The sequence below is a fragment of the Pantherophis guttatus genome, chromosome 1 (assembly GCF_059756535.1).
Source record: "Pantherophis guttatus breed Tessera chromosome 1, ASM5975653v1, whole genome shotgun sequence".
NCBI lineage: Eukaryota > Metazoa > Chordata > Lepidosauria > Squamata > Colubridae > Pantherophis > Pantherophis guttatus.
Window position 1 is genome coordinate 86,721,268 of NC_142063.1, and position 19,474 is coordinate 86,740,741.

The following is a 19,474-nucleotide window of genomic DNA, read 5'->3' on the forward strand; positions in this document are numbered from 1 at the left end:
TTGATTATTTGGGTTTGAAGAAAGCTAGCTTTTTTGCTAAAGAGAAATGTCTAGATGAATAATGCTAATGTTGTCCTTTAGCCATAGATAGTACATTGCAAACATTGCATTTTGTTCTAAGAAATGTCAAAAAATTACTACGACAGAATGGCCAGTTCTTTACAGCAGCTTCCATAATGCCAATAGAGGCAGAAACAAACAGTAAAATCATAGAAATGAGAACTGTGTTATTTGGCCAACAATGCCGCTTAGCATTTAGTAACTGCATTTTTTAAAAGTTCACATTTTTGTTCACATTTAGGAAGACACTGGTATCAAGTGCTTTTTGGCAATCTTCATCTTTGAGTTAATAAGTAGATGGGCAAGAAGACATATTGACCTTTTTTCCAATTCAAGAAACTGCAGAAAATGAAAAGTTTGGAGATAGATCTTTTTATTTTTAGTCAACTAAAGTTGTGCTGTCACTAATTCTCTGAGGTCAGAGTGTATATGTGTATGAAGCCCTATTGCATCTCTACCTGAATATTTCATATTGAATAAGATGCAGTTTTATTCAAGCCATGTCATGTTTTTAAATTATACATTTTAAATATTATGAGCTGACCTGAGTCTTTTTGGAATCAGGCAGCATCAAAATCCAATAAATAGACAAACAAGCAAAGAAAACCCCTACATACCGTATATCTTATACATAAAAATGAAACAACAATCCTTCTTCCTTAGGAATATCTGGAAAATGCACTAAGATGGAAAGACACTCTAATTCCCACAATGGAAGAGCGATTTGTAAAGGTGTTAAAATTAACAAAGATAGCAAAATGAACTGTTTTAATTAAACAAAAGAAGTTATCTAGTTTTGTTTCTCATTGGAAACTGTTTCTGGAACTTTTTTTATCAAAACTCTGGACTTTGTCAAAACATGAAGGGTTTTAAAAGTAATTACCAGCATCTTGACTTATCCTGGAAATGTTCTGGCTACCCGTGCAGCTTGTGGAACAGAAGAGTCATTCATGCTGAATGACAGGTTCAGTGGTGGGTTTCAAAAATTTTCGCTACTGGTGGGAGAGGCTAGGGGGCATATGACTGAGTGGGCATGGCCAACTTGACATCACTCATGCCCATGCCCACTCAGTTACATGACACCCCCCCCACCTAGCCATATCCATAGGAAAAGGTAGGAAAATATTTGGAATTTCTACCTATCTCCCTCCCTCCCTCCCATCCTCCCTTCACCAGTTACCCCTGTTTCCCCTCCTTTAGTGGCCCCAGCCCTAGCCCTGATTCCTCCCCCCCCACCGCCTCTTTATTCGGGCTGCTTACCTTCCACGGCAGCTGGTCCAGAGTCCAGAAGGCAAGCTGACTGGAGTTTTTGGCGGCCCCCAGACAGCCACTGCTGCTGGAAAGTGGCTGGCAAAGAAGTTGCAGGCCACCAAAAAGTACCGGAGATCACGCAAGTACTGGAGATCACTTGCAAGGCAATGGGATGCGTGTGCGCAAAGAACATGGTGGTGAAGAACATGGTGGGCGGGACGAGCGAGCGGCAACTGGGGGACTGGCGTGGCCAGCTGGCCATCACTACTGATTTGGCAACTTTGGCCAAATTTCTGCCAATGGTTTGCGCGAACCAGTGCGAACCGGCTGAATACCACCTCTGGATAGGTCCCCATAATTCCCTGCATGGTTTGCATTTTTCATTCCAAATACTCTTTAAGGGCAGCCCCATGTAGATCGTGTTGCAGTAATGAGTAACTGTCAGCCAGATCTCCAGGTCCAGGTCCAGGAACAGGCACACTTCAGACATAACAAGAACTTGTGCACTAACAAAATGTAAACAATAGAAAATCAATAAAATCTTTTAAAAAAAAAAAGAACCTGTGCAAAGACCCTCCTGGCCATGACTGCCACATGTTCTTTGTGCAGGAGCTGTGAGTCCCTCAATTTATGTAATGTTCTGGCAGCGCAATCCCAACCAGAACAAGAAATGGAACCAGATGATGCTAGAACATAGAGCCATTTACTAGAGATGATCTGAAGGGATAATTATTATTTTATTATTATTTTAAAATAATTCTATTGGGGGTTATTTGTTCATGATATATGTGCCATTTTACCCAGCCTATGAGAACTGAAGAGGCATATTCTAGGTCCCATCCATCATGCAGTGCCATCTGCAGGATCTAGGAAAAAAGTCTTTTCTGCAGAGGTACCCAGCCTCTGGAATATCATCTCCCTAGAGATCAGACTCTCCCGGACCCTACTCACCTTTCACAAGGCCTTAAACATTTGAATTTGCCATTAAATTCAAGTTGGTCTCTGACAGAAAGCCACTTGAAAAGACTAGAAGCATTTGAAATGTGGATTTACAGGCGGCTGTTACGTATAAACTGGGTTAACAAAATCACAAATGAGGAGATGATAAGCCAACTGGGAAAGCCAAGAGAAATAATCAAAACCATAAAAAAAAGAAAGTTAGAATATTTCGGACGTGTGATGCGACACCCGAAAAAAAAATTTTTTTGTGCGGCTGTTGATAAAAATAGGATCACCAACATGATTGCCAACGTCTGATGACCGATATGGCACAAGAAGAAGAAGAATTAAATTCAACTGGGCCTGGATTATGTGCATCAGCCTATTTCTTTGCTGTATGAACTGTTATAAATGATTACTAGTGTTGCTGTTGGTTGTTTTTTTTGGGGGGGGGAGAGTGTTGCTCTTTATGTTATTTATTATTTTGTTATGTTTTTTAAATTATTGTTAGCCACCCAGAGTCATGTACTTGAGATGGGCAATGTAATAAATAAATAAGATGAAATAAAATATATAAATAAACTGGAATCTTTGCAAGAATATATGTAAAAATGTATCATGTTCTTTACTCAGGACACCATGAAATTCTTTATATTGCATAAAAAGGATTCAGCAGCCCATTTTTCTTTATGACTAGCACAGGTCTCTGTTTGCTTAAATGCACCAGGTGTATGCTAAGGTGGTAGAAGCAACATTCAATATTTGTACATGTCTAATGCTTCCTTTGGCTATCCTAATCAGTATGGTGGTGACTCATCTATTCATAACTTTTCTTCTTTGGAAAAGTAGGTGGAAATTGGTGAGTGTACTGCTCGGAACTATGAAGTTAGATCTAGTTTGTCAATTAAATGCCAAATCATTTGACACAACCTCCCATGGTTTTTTGCTAGAATTCATTGACAGACCCATAAAAAGGAGCCTGTAACTGAAGTCCACTCATTCCAAAATGACAAGGACATGAATAACTAAAACCTTTCCCTTGTAACTTTAAATCAAACAAAGCATAGCAGAAACTTTGAACTAAAGGAAGCAGATGTCTTTACCACTATGCAATGCATTTCTACCCAGCAGTTAGATGGGCTGAAATCCAGTTGTATCAAATCACTAATAAGGCTCGGAGAAGCCAGTAATAACACAACTTTTGTGTATAGTTGCTGATATAAGGAAGTTAGATATTTCAGCTGTTTCAACTTTTATTTATATTAAGATGGGTTGTTGAAAGCAGTTACTAGAAGAATGCATGAGGACTTTTTATTGCTCATAAATACAGCAATTATCTTCATCTTAATATGTTTTCAGTTGAATATCATAGGTACAGTGTATAATAATAAAAGCCTTAATAAACTAACATATAAGTTCAGTTTCAGTTCATTATTTTAGCATTTTATCAAATTGAGGAAATTTGCACCACCTTGTTTCTCTTTGATCTCAGATGCAATAAACTTGAAGACTTCAGGAAATATTTTATCTGAGTGTTAGTGGGGACCACAGTAATATGGAATAATGTTTCCCCCCATGAAACTAAACTTTTGACTGTTGATTGGTAGTCAAACAAATATTTAAGAATCTAGAACTTTGGCTTTCAAATTTATTCTTGTATTTTATCTCAAAAAGGGAAATCATTCCCCGCATTTTCCAAACTATGTTAAATATCCATATTTTGGGATGCTAAAATGTTAAAACTTAAATTACTGTATACATTTTATTGTGAAGAGGAAAAAGTTCATATATTAAATCAGTAGCTTTAATCATAGCAGAAAATTATATTATTCAGGGCCAGTCCAAGAAAGACATAGAAAATTCCAGCCTGTTCTTTATTTGCTCACACCATATAGACAGAATTTTGCCAGACTAAACCTATAATCCTAATCCTGAGAGATTCTAGGAAGTGACTCTCCTACACTGCTTCCTTTCTCTGATCTGGCTTGTCTCCCCCCCCCACTCCTTGAAATGTCCCCCTTCCTTTTTGGGAAACTGCTACTTTACTGTAGTCCATCACACCATCTCAAAGGAGGAAAAATATTTTTTTAAAGAGATGGCTACAAAAAAATACTGAGTTTAATTAAATTTACAAAGAAGCCTTGAACCTAAAGATAGAATAAATCATTCTGGATGTATTATTCTCACTAATTATTCCATTCCCTATCCATATATATTTTAGCAAATGGGACCTTTAAAAGTTATCAGGGTTCCTGCAATCAGTTAGGGATTAAATTATGAGCAAGTAGCTTGTTCTACCTGTAGCTCTATCAATATTAAAAATATGAAATATTAAAATGCATTCATTCAAATACCCAACGACATTCCAAGGATTATGACCACTGCTGGATCACAAATGATGCTAAAACAGAAGGCTAACTGAAACCAGGACGGAGAGGCCTTTCATCAAAGCAATGGATTCTACTACCATATTGAGGACCAGAAAAGCCTTCATTGTTACTTGTTATACTTTTATTCAGACACTCAGGCACACTGAAACAAATGCGAGTTTGCCATTTTTATTGTTCACACTCTAACTAAAATAGCAATAAGAGCCACGGTGGCGCAGTGGTTAGAGTACAGTACTGCAGGCTACTTCTGCCGATCACTGGCTGCCAGAAGTTTGGCAGATCAAATCTCACCAGGCTCAAGGTTGACTCAGCCTTCCATCCATCCAAGGTCGGTAAAATGAGGACCCAGATTGTTGGGGGCAATATGCTGACTCTGTAAGCCGCTTAGAGAGGGCTTTAAAAGCAGTATATAAGTCTAAGTGCTATTGCTATTGCTAATAGCACTTAGTCTTATATACCGCTTCACAGTGCTTTTCAGCCCTCTCTAAGCGAGCTGCAAAGGGTCAATTTATTCATGTATATATGCATACCAACATCACTCAGTGACCAAGCTTGGCCAAGCTAAGTTTGAGTCTCAGAAAAATCAAAGCAGGACACTCACTATGACTCATTGTACATGATGGCTCCATAGAATTACATTTTCCTTACATTTTTATCTTTCAACTTGATTTGATCACTCCATCAAACTTAAGTAGTTCCACTTTCACACTTTTCTCCTGATATTTTTCCACCAGAGTGCCACTGCTTTATCCAGTCTACATAGAAATTATCAGTGGTTGCGGGAAGGAATTCTCTCGTCATATCTTCTTTAAAGTCATGCTTTCTCCACTTGCTGTGTTTGTGAATTAGAAGTGGCAATTGTATGATAAGATAATATATGCTCAGAATATCAGGGAAATTTCATTAAATAGCATAGTGATAATTCTGCTGTATTTACTATGTATGCACTTAAGATGCATTCTTTGAGGAAAATTTTTTTCATAAAAATTAAGTGTTTGGCTTTCACTTCAATCATAAACTCTTGAACTTCTGCTTCAAAACTAAATAAAACACAGCCATGGCAACACATAAAATGACTAATACACGTTAACAGGATTTTTTTTCTATAAAAATATTTGCATCCATATCATAAATAAGGAAGGGTGTATTCTTTGTAACAATCTTATCAGTTAGTTATTCAGAAATAAGTAACAGTTGGTAAGGTTTTAAATACCATAATGCCATAGTAATGCAATGTTAGTAATGCAATCTCTGCTGAATTATCTAAAATAATTGCCCCTACTAAAGTCTAAAAAATAAAACCTGACCTCGGAAACTAGGATTCAGAATGAATATATATTTCATTCAGTTAATAATATTCAGATTATAGTTGTATTTTCTTATTGCTGAATTAAATCAAGTCAAAGGTGAAGGATAGAAGGATGGTAAAATATAAACTTTTGGTAGTATCACAGGTGATTCTAGGGAGAAAAAGATCAAGTTGTTGAGAAATGTGAGTTCAAGAAAAACTGTTGTATATTTGTTGATTTAGAGAAAGTGTATGATAAAATGAATAAAGTGGAATTATGGAATTTTTGTGTGAATATAGAGTTAAAGATTGGTTGCTGAATGTGTTAGCAGCAGTACATGATGGAAACGAATCACGCATGAGAATAAATGGAATGCTTAGTGAACATTGAGCAAAGTGTAAAACAAAACTGTGTGATGTTTCCTTTGGTTATTAATGCATTTACCAATAAATGTACAATGAACGCTTGTGACGATCAAAGATATGAGTTTGTCCAGGTTCATATTTAGACTAGACTCTAAATATTGGAGGCCATTTTTCCATTTTCTCTGTGATGTTTTGAAACTAAGAAGGAATTCTGTCCTTTCGGTCCATGGAAGTTTTTGAGAGTTATCTATGCATACATACATACATACATACATACATACATACATACATACATACATCGTACAGTTATAATAATTTGGTATTTGTTGTAGAATTGAAATAAAGTCACAAAAAAAACTCAATGGAAGAATAAAGATAGGGGCTTTTGTTTGTCCATGTTAAGTTTGCAGCACAACATGCAAACACTGACAAACAATCAGCATACATTTGAATGGTCTTTGAAAGCAAAAGTGATTGGCAATAGGTGAATATAAAAATGTTTTTGTGCATAGTTTTTGTGCTATGACTTGCCAACAAGGAAAGAAATCATGAGAAAGTTTGGATGCTATATAATTTCCTGCAAAGGAAAAAAAAAATACAAGAGTACCAGCTATAAAAGCAAAAGATGTATCATAAAGAACAGATAAAGTCAGTCCCTTGCATCACAATTGAGCTGATGCCTTTGAAGCTGCGCTGTGCTTTGATCCAAGCCAGGTGATAAATGTATTATGACCTAAATGGGTCATATACATCATGTTAAATTGCCTGGCAGGTTTGAGTCAATGAGATCCCAGGGGTGACAAATGGCAGTCAAATGAGAGATTTAGATGTGTCCAATGCCATGCAAAGGAGATTGTCCAACAGCTTCCCTGTTAATAGCTTGAGAGAGAATGTGCCTACAAAGCCTGACAGATTACCTTGGGGGGGGGGGATCTTGCTGGAAGTGAAATATATAGTTCTGAGATAAATATCCACATAACATGAAAAGGTTTTCACTGAAATATGAACTGAATGCCAAATGTAGGAAAGAATCCTGCGTTTCAGTTCTGTCATGAAAGGTTCTGTGGAAGAAGATGTGAAGAAATGCCTGCCCAGAAAAGGGCATTCCTCTTATGGGTTGTTCTCCCTGATCTGAATTAGCACACACTCATCATCATCAAACAGGGCAGGTTGCGATGACATGGGTTTGGAAAGTCCACAGAAATTATTCAAGGCAAGAGATACGCTCTTCTTGCCACAATGAAATAAAGAGGAACAACCAGTTGAGTTAGTGCTACCTCTTGCTCAGGAAATGGTAGTTAGTTTGAAGGCACTGTGGCTTCAAGAAAAGATAGTGGACAGTAAAGGTGGGAGTGAAGAGCTATGTTTTCAGACCTGCAAGATTGATGTCAACCTTGAAAGGCAATCCAGACAAGAAACACACACCAAAGTACAAGCTCTAACTTTATTGTAAGGTAACAGTAACATAATCTAGTCTGAAAGTGCACCTCTCCCCTCTTGCCTTTACAGTCCAAGGAACTAGGAAGGATCCCTTCTAAGATGTTTACCATGCCCCTATTCCATCTGCTGACTCAGGTGCTGCTTGTCTGGCTATTATCTGGTTTGCAGCTGTTCCTTCTCTCTCCCAGACTCATTTCTACACACAATTACAATTCATAATATAGTGGCTTAAGTTCAGGTCATGACTTTTTGGCATATTCACTACTTCAGGTGAAGGCTTTTTCCCACTGTGGCTTCAAGCCAGTGATGAGATTCAAATAATTTAACAACTGGATCTCTGCCCTAATGACCAGCTGGATAGGCGTGGCTCGGTGGTCATGTGACTGTGTGGGTGTGGCCAACTCAACATCACTCATGTCAATGGGCGCTTTGCCTTAGTTGTTACAATGTAATAAGGGTTAACCAGAGAGGCAGTTTCTGTAAACAGGGCAATAAAAATTAGGCTAGAAACAACACCAGAATGTTTCCTTCCTGCCTTCCTTACAGGATTAGCTCTGTAAAGTGGGGGAAAAAACAAAATAAGATTTCTTCCAACAACTGGTTCTTCAAACTGCTTAGAAAGTTAACAACCGGTTTTCTCAAATAGGTGCGAATCCCACCACTGCTTCAAGCCCAAAGGGGACTAAAAAGCCAACACACCTAGAACATTGCACTCGTAACTTAAAAGTCACTACAACTTTTGAGCTGAAGCAAAACACAATCTGACAGAAAGGGATGAAAGACAGTAGCAACTATCAATAATGCCGGGAAAACAACACATGCCAGTACACCTGGTCTCTACATCAAGCCAAGAACCTTTCAAAGTAGAGGAGGAGAAAGACCTCATTGTTCTCCTACTTGTACTGTCCTTGGAACAGCAAGGATGAGAAATGAATGAATGGAAGGAAAGGTGAGTACATTGGTGCAGTGAACAACAGGTGAAGCTCTAAGGAGGAAAATTGCAGGGAAGCAAAACAATTGCATTCAGCTCTGCACTGACCCAATGTTTCTCTAAAATTTGGGAAACTAGCTTCATTTCCTGAGCCCAGTGCCTGCTATGATATGGAGAATTTGCCCATAATTATCCACCAGAATGAGCAGGTTTGGAAGGAATATGTTTTCAGATGAAAATGGGCAGCCTCTTAGCTTCAAGCTATTGCTGCAGTCGCAGACCTATAATCTAGTCTCTTTTCCCATTGAATATCAGCTCTTCTGTTTTGGATAACACAATGTTATAGACAAGTGTTTCTAAACTTTACAATTTTATGACTGTGTGTGAATTCTGGGAGTCATAGTCCACATATCCTAAAGTTGCAACGGTTGAGAAACACCACTCTAGATAATGCTATGGAGACAGCCTCAGTGTCAGAAAGAGAAATGATCCAAACAAGTTTGCTTCATATTCCTGAACAAAAGATACTTCTTCAAGAAAAGGAAAAATTTGCATGACTGTAAGGTCACATAATAGTCAAAATTTTAATTTGTCTCCTTGTACAATCATAAAAATGCAAAAAGATACTTTGTTTTCTGTTCTTTGTAAATATAAGCTATAATTTCAAAATAATGCATTGTTGGAAATAAATAAAAACATTGAGTTATATTTTGATCATTGAAACAGATCATCTTGTATCTTGGCCTAAAAGAAAATGGATTGCTATCAATTGGATTTCTGATTAGGTGGAGATAGAGTGCAGAAAGATGTTGGAATTTCACCTTCAGCATTATTTCTTGGAAAATTCAATCCAGTTCTATCGGATATCTCCTCACTCTTCTCTTCGCCAAGGTATATACACCCAATGCTTCCAACTTTTACTTTAAGGTTTTTTTTTCCCTTTTAATATTCCTTACCAACTTGGCTGCTCTCCTTTGAACACATTCTCTTCTGTCAATGTGCTTCTTAAAGGATAGTTCCCAGAACTGAATGAAGTAGTCTTGGTGCAGTATAACCAATGCAGAATATAGAGAGAGAATTACTTGTATGGACCTTGTACTATACAGTTTGGTTTTCAGATGCCAAACTCAACACACCCCTACTTTTGTCTGTTTTAGAATTTTTCTCAATTAGTTTCACTGGATGCTTCATTTTATATACTTCAAAAAATCTTTTTTTTCCCTAAGAAATCCCAAACATTCTAGTATTTTCTTGTAAAAAGATATTTAAGCCTTATCTGCAATTCTTCCCAGTTCTTTTTCAAGTATGGAGGTCAGTATGGTACTTCAGTTATAGTCATACCACCAATTTATATAACATTATTGCCATACCCTAATCAAAGATCAGCTGGGACACGGTGGCTCAGTGGCTAAGACACTGAGCTTGTCGATCAAAAGGTCGGCAGTTCAGCGGTTCAAATCCCTAGTGCTGTGGAACGGGGTGAGCTCCCGTTACTTGTCCCAGCTTCTGCCAACCTAGCAATTCAAAAACACGTAAAAAATGCAAGTAGAAAAATAGGGACCACCTTTGGTGGGAAGGTAACAGCATTCCATGTGCCTTTGGCATTTAGTCATGCCGGCCACATGACCAAAGAGATGTCTTTGGACAGCGCTGGCTCTTCGGCTTTGAAACGGAGATGAGCACCATCCCCTAGAGTCGGGAATGACTAGCACGTACATGCGAGGGAACCTTTACCTTTACCTTTAATCAAAGCTCTACCAAGGAGAAAACCATATCCCCCCCAACATTAACTGGGCAAGGTTGCCTTCTTGTACATAAATAAGGAACAAATCCCATTCTCACTAGTTTCTGATGATGTTAACTAGTTAGTAATGAAATATCTGCAACCACCTTCGAAGAGCACTAAGGATTACGCAGAGAAGCCAGTTGACAAACGCTTCTCCCTAAGTAAAAATAATTTAGGAAGCACTAGTTGCAATGATGTCTATGCTTCTTATTTCCCTTCAATGAAATACTGATAATTCTTACTCTTTGCTTTTGATTTTTTTTAATTAGTTAGCAATTATAAAAAAAGAAACCTTTACTTTCCCCATGGCAGCTAAGATCACAGTATACCATACTCTATTGTAGCAAAGAGGCGGACAAGTGGAATGCTAGGAATTATTACAGAAAAGATCTAAAATAAACTATATGCAATTTTTTAAAGTCCTTGGATGTGCTTACACAGTTAGAATGTATACAGTTATTGACATCCTGTTTCAGAAAAACACTGAAAGTATAGCAACCTTCTACTGTATATGAGTTACATATGTGAGATAAATGGCTACATAAATAAATAAAATATACATAATGAAACAAGCATGATATTTGATAACAAAAAACTAACAATATCAAAATTATCACAAAATGTTGTTGTTGTTGTTTTTTAATAGCAGAAATTGCACAGCCCCAGCATAGAGCGGGACTCCAAGATGCAGGGGGGAATACGAAGATTCGTGCTGTAGATGAGTTTCTGCATGTAGCATGCCAAGAACTGGTCCTACCTTCTCCTGACAGTCCATTCACTGAACCTGGAAGATCTCCCAAGTAAACAAGCTTTAAGAACAAACCCTCCAAAATGGCACCATAGTCAGCAGTGTTGCTCAGTGCTATAAAGATGGTCCAAATCAGAGGACCAATTTGGCACAAAGTGAGGACCTGGGTTGAGATTATAAACACCTTGCAAAAATTCCAACTGATTTTTGCAGGGCGTTTCTGACCTCAGCCCAGGTCCTCATTTTGTGGCAAAATCTTTGAATCAGAAGTACTTTGATTGGTTGGCACAAGCAGTTAAGTGTGATCATTAGTTAACATACAGCCTACATAAGCAACAAAGTTTAAATGTTCAGTGTAAAGAAGGTGACAGGATATGTTAACAATTTCTTATTGAAAAGAAGCAGATAGCTTTTGTGAATCTCTTTGTAGATACGCAGGAAGCAACACTGTTGACTCTTCCTTTCTAGGAAAGGTATTCACTAAAGCAGTCATACTGATTTTCACCCTTATAAGACCGATTTGAGACCCCTGAGGTCTCCTTCCCATAGTTTTAAAAGCAGTTTGTGCACAAAGGAAGGCTTTTCTGTGTTAGAGTGTGTGTACATGTGTATGTATATGTAAATACAGTATATGTGTATATGTAAACGTGTGTGTGCATGTGTGTATATATATATATATATATATATGTATATATATATACACATGTATGTATGTATGTATTTTTGTGCCATTATTATTTGGGTTTTTAAAGACAATTTTCAATATTCTACTTTATTGTTGCACATATAATAATAATTGTACATTTTAGCTCATGAAACTAAATACACATAAAATAGATGCCCATCCCCAAGAATAAACCAGATTTGGAATAATTCAGATCTAGCCAGATTATGGTATTTCATTTCCACCAACTTTAAATTCAGGTAGAAATTCAGCAGGTCCACATAATCACTTTGGATCATAAATGAATATATATTCACAATTATCTAATAATAAACCAAGATTGCATGCTATTAGTGTCTTTTAAGCATTACAGAAATCAAAATACTTGCCACATGGAGAGTCCAGTTAAGTCTTGCCTCATCCCCCCAAAACATTAAAATGAAATCAATTCCTTTTATGCATTTAGTATAAAAACAGGCGGGTACAGTTGTATGTATGTCTACATACATACAATTGTATGTGCATAGCGTAGAACCCACTCTTCGTACAGATGGCTCAAGACAACATGTATATGGAAGGATTATCCAAAATGCTCACATAGCAATCATTTTGTATACTGAATGCCTGATGAAAACTATTATCATCATTGTAACAGATATGACAGGATTTCAACACTCCTCAAGTCTTTTGATCAGGGGCCTGTTAGAAGTTAGCAATAGCAATAGCATTTTGACTTATATACCTCTTCATAGTGCTTTACAGCCCTCTCTAAGTAGTTTACAGAGTCAGCATATTGCCCCCAACAATCTGGGTCCTCATTTTATTGATCTCGGAAGGATGGAAGGCTGAGTCAACCTTGAGCTGGTGAGAATCAAACTGCTGGCAGTAGGCAGAATTAACCTGTAATACTGCATTCTAACCACTGCACCACCATGGCTCTTTGTAAATTACATATTAATATACTAGTATCAGCCCTACAAAGTAGTTAATTCAGGAAAGTGATTACACAAGACCCGAACTGTACTTTATTAAAATAAGCGAAAATAACAGAATCTTTCAAATCTGCCTGTGTTTTCTCTTATACCTCAGGGAGCTGGGGGGAGAAACCAGTCTAAATTCTTCCTGTCCCCATCTAGTCCCCATCCCAGGTTTAAGACATGCTTCTTGTACACATGCTGTTATCCTAATAGGCTCTGGATACTTCCTCCAATTCATTTCAGCCAAATTCAGATATTGCCCATCTTCCCAAAACTCCCTAAGAAAAAGAATCAACATAAGTGTAATAATTTTATCTGGCTAGATAAATATGGGTTTGAGAGACACTGATTTCCAAAATGGTAAGATGTGACTTTTGAGCTTTGTTGAAGAAGACTAATCATGATTTATTAGACTAAGGATGGCATATTCCTACTTCTCCCTTCCTTCCTACTTTGCTCTTAGATCTATCTCCAGGTCTCATAGGATTATATATAAACCAGAAAACTGATTTAACTACAAATCTGGATTGCCAGCCATGCCTTAGCAGATGATAAGTGGAAACTTTTATTTCTAGAGTGGATAATTCTTCCTTCCTTCCTTCCTTCCTTCCTTCCTTCCTTCCTTCCTTCCTTCCTTCCTTCTTTTTCTAGTTTTGAGACTTGCCAAAGTCATAGAAGCATCAGTGCTCCACTATTTCCTATCAGATACCATATCAAGTTGGTGTTGGATTTATTATAAGAAAAGCTTATCTGAATGCATATCTACAACCCATTGAAAAGTATATCGATATGAACAAAAAAATGAATAGTATGATCAATAATAATCTTTTTCAAGGCAGAAGTGAAAATGGCAAGGTTGTGTCCTAATGCCTTCAAACTGGCAATGTATAAATACACTAGATTCATTTAGCATGACTAGAAAACAGCATTAAAGTAGACAGTGTTTTTTTAAGAGGAGGAGGAGGAGGAGGAAATCCTGCTGGGCTATTGACTGTGATTAATAGTTGTTCTCCAGATACAGGCCATCTTGTCTGCTTGACAGCTTTCTCCTGGAAAACACTGAAAAGTAATTGGCCAGTTCACTTTACGAAGTTTGGGTTTATATTCAGAAATAATCTCTTCTACATACATGCTCACAAATGCACATATACAGAGACACCCTACCCACATGCTGACAGATACACAGACACACAGAGAGAGAGAGAGATAACACACACCCCATTACTATTCTCTTCTTCCTTTTCCATCTTCTCTGCATACCTTCACAGTTTAAAGCCATGGAAGAAAATTTGTAGCAAGATCTCATTCCACTGGTTACAATTTTGACTGTGCCTAGCACTCTGTGGGACATCATTTTCACAAGTGCCATCAAATTTTCACTTTCCGTTCATGGTTTTTGCACTGTATACTAACAAATCACAGTTCTTTTCTCTTCAAAATAGAAAGAATAGTTAATTATTGGGCTTGGAATTTACAACCAGGATTTATATACCCATTTATGCAGAAACATTCTGTTCAAAGTTTTATTTCCAACTACCCACAAAATTATGTCCCAAATGAGTTTAAGTTTCAGGTTTGGCTTTGGAAATTTTGCCCAAATACATGATTCTGTTCTAATCCTCAAGATTTTGAAAAGATTAATACTTTTCCTGTGAGTCATACTGTACATTAAACAATCAAGCAGAACCTTTGAAATAAAAGCGCTGACACAGATGAAAAACCTATTAATACATTTCTTTTAAAATTGGAACTCTTAAAACAATGTTATTTCTATTATTAGCTAAGAATTGTTGGCGTTTCCATTTCCATCATTTTCAGAGGAAATCACTGATGAATGCTAAGGTTGCAATGAAGCAGTCTCAAAAAATAAAGGGAATGAACATACCTTACAAAAAATGAAAACTTGGCTCATGACTATGAGAACAAACACGCATTCTAAGGCTAAAGGAAGCAGAACAAAAACAGTCTTCATTAAAATATCAAACTTATACCATCAGTAGCTTCAGTGTGACCGTAAAACAAATATAGCCTATATATGATACCATGTAAAGTAATGTTGTTCCTGGGATCAACTTTGCTGAGGATAATCCCCTATTTAAAGTAGTGCTGTGCTAGAACATTTCTTCTTTATTTGGTCCAACTTGTTCTTCAATCAGAGCCTTGGTGGTGCAGCAGACTAAAGTGCTGTTAAATAGCACCAGCTGCCTGCAATTACTGCAAGTTCAAATCTCACCAGGCTCAAGGTTGACTCAGCCTTCCATCCTTTCGAGGTAGGTAAAATGAGGACCCGGTTTGTGGGGGCAATAAGCTGACTTTGTATAAAAAAGAACACCACTGGGGGGTGGGGGCGAAAGCTCTACTAAGCAGATATATACAAAAGTATGAAGGCTATTGCTTAACGCATTGTAAGCCGCCCTGAGTCTCTGGAGAAGGGCAGCATATAAATCGAACCAATAAATAAATAAATCTCATGGAAAAGAAATAAATTTTGAAATTCTCCAGAATTCCTGCAATCATCTTAATAAGGAAGTAGAACCTTATGTTTTATGGTGGCATCATTCTGCAGCCACCCTATTTCCTGTATAAACACACACACACATACACACACACCAATTAAATTCCAAGTGAAGAAATCATGAGGGAAAGCTTCTTAATTATGGTGCTTTCTCTTAGATCAGGAAGCAGAAGCCGCTGGGGAAGTTGCAGAGAGGTGGAGAAATGTGAAATAGAACAAGAGCACTGGGTAATAATTAATATCAAGCTAAAATTAAATATAAAATTGAAATATATTGTTAAACAGCAAAAAAGAAAAAAAAAGGAGAGGGGAAGAAAATAGGAGAGGGCAAGGGAGAGAGAGACAGCCCAGTTTGCAAGGGAGGAAATCTTTCTAGAAATTGATGATTGATCTGAAGAGCTTCCAAAATGTTTCTGTGCGAGGATTTCCTTTATTTGAAGTGGTATCATGTTAAACTCCAGAAACCATTTCTAGCAAGCATTAGAACAACAGATTAGACCATGCAAGGCTACTGTATGTCACAACTTCCCTGATCCAATAAGGTACCCTGCTATATTCCTGTTCAATAGATTGTAAAATCCTAAACAAGCATGTGCAAAGAAAACCTTGGTTTTCTTGTTGGTAGGGATGTGCCCCCTTTTCTTGGATCAGTGTCAGATCACATGATCTCCACAAACCATAAATTAATCTCTATAATTTTCCAGGAGGAGGAAGAACAGAGTTTAGAAATATGCAGGGCAAGAGAAGGATGCATTTGAAAGATATGTCTTTCTTTTGATACTTTCTTAAAACTGTCATAATAGATGCTCTTGCGTGGGAAGGGTGATTCGTTTGGACAAGTTTGAAGAGGGAAGAAAGGAGTCATGGAACTCATTCCCCAACATTTCAATGCACAGGTCTCCTCTCTAAGGAAACATCCAGATGCAGCAGCATTGATTCAATTTAAAAACTGGGAGAGAAATTTCCAAGAAACCTGAGTGAAACACTAAAAATCAATTACCTATAACTTTAAATTCTTCCACTGCCCCCTCCCTAAAAAGCTAAAGATTTTCACAAGTTGTGCACAACTCTTAGTAACTAAATAAATACATGTATGCAGTTTTCTTGGTTTTAAAAAAATGGCATGATTTGCCATTTATTTTATTTTATTTATTTATTTAATTTATATACCACCCTACTCCCGAAGGACTCAGGGCGGTGAACAGCCAAACAGTAAAAATACAGAAATACAAAATTTAAAAACAATGTAAAATCGAATTAAACAAGTTTGGCCCAAACATATTAAACCCCCAATCATTTAAAAAACAATTAAAATTTGCATAATTAAAAAGAGGGAAAAGATTAGGCCAGGCCCACCTGGTGGAATAAAAAGGTCTTAAGAGCGTGGCGGAAGGTGCGCAGATCCGGGATCCTCCATATCTCCGGGGGGAGCTCATTCCAGATAGTAGGTGCCCCCACAGACAAGGCTCTCTCCCTAGGGGCCGCCAGTTGACATTGTTTGGCCGACAGCACCCGGAGGAGCCCCTCTCTATGAGAGCGTACCGGCCAGTGGGAGGCTATTGGTGGTAGTAGGTGGTCTCGTAGATAACCAGGTCCTAAGCCTGATTATCATGATTTGCCTAAGCATGATTTGCCATCATCTTCTTCCAAGATGGTTTTGCAGCCTCTAGACTGTGACGCTAGTGTGAATTACAGGGGACTTTAACTATTCCTCCTCATTTTATAGTTGTGATCCCATCACCACTATTTCCCCGTGTCTTCCATTTACATATCATGAAAGGAGCCATTCATTTCAAAGTGTGCTTCCTTTGGCAAGACAAATTGAAGGCTCCTGTCTGGATTGGGATTGTAGTAGAAGCAAATTCTTCCCACCTACAGGCTAGAGTCTCAAGTCAGATAGGCTTTCCTTTTGCAGATTCACAGACTGATTAAACAGAATAACAGAGTAGCAGAATAACAGAGTTGGGAGGGAGTTGGAGGTCTAGTCCAACCCCTTGCTCAAGCAAGAAACCCTATACCCGTGATGGCGAACCTATGGCACACGCGCCATAAGTGGCACGTGGAGCCATATATGTGGGCATGAAAGCGTTGCCCTAGGTCAACTCCATCATGCATGTTTACACTGGCCAGCTGATTTTTGGGCTTTCCGGTCCTACCGGAAGTCGGGAAATGGGCCATTTGCATCCTCCCGAGGCTCCAAGAAAGCCTCTGGAGCCTGGGGAGGGTGAAAAACAGGCCTGGTGCAGGGCGCATTGAATTATGGGTGTGGGCACACACACGTGCGACACCACCTCCCCACGCTCCCCCCACTTTTGGCATGCGATGGCAAAAAGGTTAGCCATCACTACCTATACCATTTCAGACAAGTTGTTCTTCTTAAAAACCTCCAACACCTATCTAAACCATGAACAAATGTATGAGCGGAAGAGATTTGTTCTTTTGTAGTCCCAAACTGCACCCATTTCCTGGACCAAGAATCCTATTTGGCCTTTGACTAGATTGCCAAGGCCATCAAGTTAGTCCTTATTTAATGATTGTCCGGTTTAGGACAATTGTCCTGTTAGGATGGTTACAATGGTGCTGAAAAAGTTTATGACCAGTCCTCACAGTTACAACTGTCACAGCATCTCTGTGGTTGTATTATTGATTTTCAAGTGCTTTGCAACCAACAAGCATTTACAACTGTCTCAACATGCTGAGTCACACAATAGCCATTTGTGCACTGCACAGACAGCTTCCAATAAGCAGAGTCAACAGAGAAGCCAATGGTAAAATCTCAAACTGCAGTCATATGATGTCTCACTCTATGACTTGTGGTGATTCACTTAGCAACCATGGCAAGAGCGAGTTCTCAACCCTGTTGCTGTCACTGGGTGTCTCATTTAATGGCCATGTCACTTAGCATCAGAATTGTGGGTCCCAATTGTGGTCATTAAGGGAGGACTACCTGTATTCCTAAAACAAATGAGTTGGATATGGATAAAAATAAAACTGATTTCATCGGCTTTCATTTACACTTCATTTAAATTAACTTTATTTATGCAATTACTCTTCAGATCTATAATCAGTAATGTTGCTCCTTGTCAAACTGGAGGAATTTGAAAAACATACCCAATGCCTTTAATATTGTTTGTGTCTTTGAGGCTACAGGTTTTGCATCCTTATCTTAAAGAACATACCTAAATAGTAGCTATTGACAATCTTAGGAGCCCTGATGGCACAGAATGCAGTATTGCAGGCAATCTCTGCCCACAGCCTTGACTTCGATCCTGACAAGGCTCAAGGTTGACTCAGCCTTCCATCCTTCCGAGCTTGGTAAAATGATTATTTTTGGGGGGGGGCAATATGCTTACATTGTAAAACACCCAGAGAGTGCTGTAAAGCACTAAGGGGTGGTACATAAGTCTAATGGCTGTTGCCATTATCCTTCAATATAAAAATTAAATAAGAGAGAAATATAATGATTAAATAAATCAGTTAAAGTAAGGGTTATGTCACTCTCCTTTAAATTAACATTCAAACTTTATGCCATCCTTATCCTCAGCCTAGCCCCCTGCTCTCAGTTCAGTAGCTTCCACCGAAACACAGTACTTTGATTTGGTCCAGTGTATTTTTTTCCCCAAGGCATTTCCTACGAAACTCAATTTTGTTGACCAAATTAGAGACTATCAGCATGTGAGGGTTCCAGCATGAAAAAATTGTCCGATGCAATATTTTAAAAAAAAAAAACCAAACAAACAAACAGATATTTGGTTACTCGTTTACTCCTTGTTTATTTTCTTTCCCTGGAGATGTTTCTAAGGGTCATTTTAGGGAGATCTCAGACAGAAGCTAAAAGTGAGGGGTCTATCAAGACCTCCGGGAAGCTTTCCTACTCAGACCTCTGCAGGCAGGGCACTGAACAGCCAGCTACCACATGGCATCAGCCATCAGCTGTGGCTGCTTCTTACAGTAATGAAAAGATCCACACCCCATTTAGTCCTCCTCTCCAAATAGCCCAGCCTCTCCAAGCTGTTGCTTGTTTTCAGGCTTTTGTCCCTTGTTCAATGAATTTTGCAAGCAGTGGGCAATAGTGTTGCTGATGACAGATGAAGGTTTCTTAAGTGACTTTACCCAATT